Below are 4,641 nucleotides of genomic sequence, written 5' to 3'. Positions count from 1 at the left end.
CTTATTTTGAGAGAGAATGAGAGAATGGGGTAGGGGCAAAGAGAGAGGGAGAGAGAGAATCTCAGTCAGGTGCAGAGCCTGATGTGGGGTGCAGTCTCACAAACAGTAACATCATGACCTGAGTGGAAATCAAGAGTCAGACGCTTAACTGACTGAACCCAAACCCTTTTAAGGCAGTAGAGTGAATCGAATTTTGTGCCCCTCCCCTTCAAATTCATATATTAAAATACATGAATTCATATATTATGAATATATGAATTCATATATTAAATTATATTAAAATGTAATCCCAAACGTGATGTTATTTGGAGGTGGGGCCTTTGGAAGGTTTTTCAAGCCATGAGCCCTTATAAACAGGATATGGTACCCTTATAAGATACTACAGAGCATTCCCTGTCCCCTCCCACCGTGTGAGGACAGAACAAGAACACAGCCGTTTATGAACCAGGAAGCACCAGACATCTACTGGTGCCTCGATGTTGGATTTATCAATCTGCACAACTGTGAGAAATAAATTTCTGTTGTTTGTAAGCCACCCAGTCTATGGTAATTTGTTATAGTAGCCCGAGTGACTAAGACAGTACTTACAGTTTCTTGTACACATGGTAGAAAGAAAAGAGAGAAGAAAAGAAAACAAAGGAAAGGAAAGGGAAAGAAAATATCTGTATTGCACAGCATTAAATAATGAGAGAAGAAAGGAAAACAAAGGAAAGGAAAGGGAAAGAAAATATCTGTATTGCACAGCATTAAATAATATAAAGATGTTACTTGTCAGAATGGATGTGAAGGACTGTGAGTTTTGGGCAGGCTTGAAGAATGGAGAATATCTGGGGAGTTGAACTATTTTGGATGGAGCAAATTGTGCATATGCTGTTGACAGGTAAGCCTGTTCACTGATAAGAATACCTCATTTCTACAAACTGGTGTCTGCAGAATTCTTACTGTGATTTTAACCTATATGGAGTTGCTGGATGAGTTCAAGAAAGAACCATTTATGACCTAAGCCTGGATGTTCAGTGCAAGGAGCAGAGCTTGTGCAATAATCTAAAGGGCCTCGGACTGAGAGAGAGGACCCATGTTCTGTTATTGCCTCTGTCCATATCACTAGTGTATGAATTGGAGCAAAGCTTACCCCAACCCAGACCGTGGGACGTCATTCTGGACTCTTTTTTTTTTCCCCCTCCCTTAGCGCTTTTCAAATTCTAGTTCTTATTTTGAGTAGCAGCCTGGGGAAAAGTGCTCTCAGCAGGGGTCGGCCTGGTGAGGATGAGCAAATCATCTTCTCTTCTCACGATTAAAGTCCTGACATTAGGCAAGTCTTCTCATATTGTCTTTTCTCTTAAACTGACATAACCGGTGCTTGGCCCCCCCCCCCGAGTAGCTTAAGACATTGAATACATCTCTTTCTCCTCCACTTAGTGCTGTCAGTACAGAAGTGCAGGTCTCGCTGTCCCTTGCCCAGTTGCTGGCCCAATTAGCGCAGCACAGTGTAAAGATTACAAGTCCCTGCTCTGCTCCAAGTGTCAGTGATTTAATCAGCCTCTTAAGGTAGAATGCAAAACCACAAATTCAGTGGCAGACGGTGGTGGTGGTGGGGGCAACGCACCCATTGATTTCCACTTATACAAGTAGTTTTCTTTGGAGAGTGACTCCTTAATTACTCTTTGCCAGTGTCTAGTAGGCCAGCTTCCTCATGACAGATTAAATTTACCACATTCTGTTTCGATACCAAGTGAAAATTTCTGAGTCATTCTGATTATCTTTCTCTTTCTTTCTGCTGTGACCCTTCATTACCCCCCGTGGCCTTTCCTTCTGTTCTGTTTGCGGGTGCTTCAACTTTCTTTTCCTATAATTTTCAATTATGCCTCCACTCTTTTATTTATTTGTTTATTTTTAATGATGGTGAAATACAGATGTTGCCCACCAATTTCTTTGAAAGCTTGTCAGGCAAAAATAGACAAGTTCATTGAAATAATCTCTTCAAGACTTATTTAAAGTTCACAAATCCAAATGAGTGTATCCTAGTACAGCTTTTAAAGTAGTGAAAAAATAAAAGCTGGGACAGAGGTATTACATGGCTGAAGAGTCAGTTAATACCTTCCCCTGGTAAAGAAGAGCTTTAGGATTGTGTTTTATGAATATTAAATCAATTGAAGGCTGAGAGACTATCACTTCTCTGTTTACTCTCTTCACTTCTTTTCCATCTTTCTTTTCCATTTGGGCTAGGAGCTCTAAGCAACCACATCTGTCTGACTTCTGGCTCTGTCCCAAGTGGGACTTGAGGAGGTCACTAAACCTTTCTGAGCTTCCTTTGCCTAGTTCATAAATTGAGAAAGCTGGGATAAACTATCTCTGGCATGTCTCACACATTCTATGATTCCATAAAATCTTTGGAGTTGAAAGAATATTCAGATCACAGATAATGGTTTGTCCCAAGACACACACAGTAGGCCATTGCATGGGAGACTTTGATATATACCAGACTTGATGTAAAAGTCACGTTTTTCTATAACAACAGATCAATAGTAGCTAAGGTATGTGAAGTTTTAATAATACTTTTCCCTTCTTGAATTCAGTGAGGTATATGCTAAATAACTCTTGGATTGTTTCTTATTTCATTCCACTTTCATGCAACAGCAGGCTCATAGTAAATTTCACGTTATTTGACTTGCACAGTAATTTATCACATTGGGGAAACTGCATCTAGCCTCAACAAATTAAAGCCAAATTTGATTTAATCATTTTCATTTTAACAGAAGCCATTAGCATGGCAGGATTAAGAATAAATTCTTTGTTTTGATTATTTGTGTGGAATAAATTTATTGGATTCCTTACCAAATTACTCTTTACATTCTTCGCTGCTCTGGCCATGATTTGTTTATTAATGATTGAGGTCACCACCCGATTTATGAACAAAAGCATCTGTCCTACTCACAATACCTCTCATGAAAATTCTTGGTGTTTATTGCCTTGTAATGAAAGCACTGATGGTGATTAGTGTCAACCAAGCCTCTAAATATTTATATATTTGATTCATAAAAGTTTTCAAAGGGTGAGTTTTGTTAAATTTGAGCTCTTGTAAGTGTGCGAGTTATGTTTCTCATAATAGTTATTTTCTGACGCCCAGGATGCAGTTGGGCTATATTGGATGTTGGAATGGATCTAGAGTGGATATCAATACTTAAAATCTATTGAGGGTTTATTGTGTGCCATGCATTGTTCTAAATGCTAGAAGTGCATTAATGTTTTGGGTTGTCACAGTGATCCTGTGAGGTGCTTATGTTTCTGATACCCAGTACATAAATGAGGAAACTTACACCCAGGTAGATTAACTCACATAATGTCCAACAGTCAATAAACAGAGACCCAGAGTGCATTGCTAGGCAATCTGGTAATAGCACTCACTCTTAACCATTCTACTCTACTGCCTTTGACCTAGGTAAAATCCTAGCTGTACCCCTATAACTCTTTCTGTGTGCCAGAAACTCTTCAAAGTCTTTAAATTTTAACCATCACAACAACTCCATAAGAGAGGTACTATTATTATCTCTATTTTATAGATAAAGAAACTGAAGAAGAGAAAGTTCTGTTAACTCATCCAAGGTCACATAGCAACAATCACTGGAGCTAGAACTGGATGCATGTATGTAGTTCATCTTCTGAGCCTCTCTTTTTAAATACTAATTTGTTTAACTTTTCATAGGATGCATATGTTTTGTAATTTACTAGTTGTGTGCAATTTGGAAAGTATTTTCTCACATATAAATGGTCATAAAATATTTGCTTCACAGAGCTGCTATGAAGATTATCAAATCAGTGTTGATATATTAAAGGGTTTTGGAAAGTATACACTGAGATAGTGAACTTGGAGATATCTTCGTCCCCCTCCTCCTATGTAGGTGACCATCATGAGGCATCCAGCCAACCCTTTCAGGCCTCTGTTTTTTCTAGTGAGAGGGCTTCTTTTTAAGTGGTTCTCTGGGTCTTCTCTGGTTCCATGACTTTAAATACCATGTGTACATTGATGACTTTTCGTGTACAGTTTTTGCGTGGACCTTTTCTTTGAACTCCAAAGCATGTCTACAACTGCAACTCAGTATCTCTGCTTGGATGGCTAGTGGTCCTCTCAAACTGAACACTTCCGATACTGAGCTCTGGATCAAATGTGCCTTGTTCACCACTCACTGCCTCTCCCTACCAACATCTGACCCCTGCTCCTTTCCCAGCCTTCCCATTTAATAAATGACACCTCTACTTATTCAGTTGCTTAAGCCAACACACCTAGAAAGTTATTTTTGACTCCTTTCTTTCCTTCATACCCAAATATTGATTGAGCAAATTCTCTTACCCTTACCTTCAACAGACACCCTGCATCCAAAGACTACCATTGTATAGGTACCATCACCCTTGTCCAAGTGCAATCCTCTTTCTTGCACCTAGGCTACTGAGCTAACTAGCTTCTGTTGTCACTATTGACCTTTTAAAGATGTTGATTGAAGATGTCACTTTCTTGCTCAAATTTAGACCAACATCCTTACCTACATGGCCTTACATAATCTGAACCCTGCCTCTCTCTTCCACCTCATCCTATCTTGTTCGTTCTGTGCTAGCACAGTGGTCTTCTTGTTTTTGCTCACACAT

This window comes from Panthera pardus, unplaced genomic scaffold (assembly GCF_024362965.1).
Source record: "Panthera pardus isolate Hobbes unplaced genomic scaffold, ASM2436296v1 HiC_scaffold_11, whole genome shotgun sequence".
Taxonomy (NCBI): Eukaryota; Metazoa; Chordata; class Mammalia; order Carnivora; family Felidae; genus Panthera; species Panthera pardus.
Note: the sequence above shows the minus strand (reverse complement) of the source record.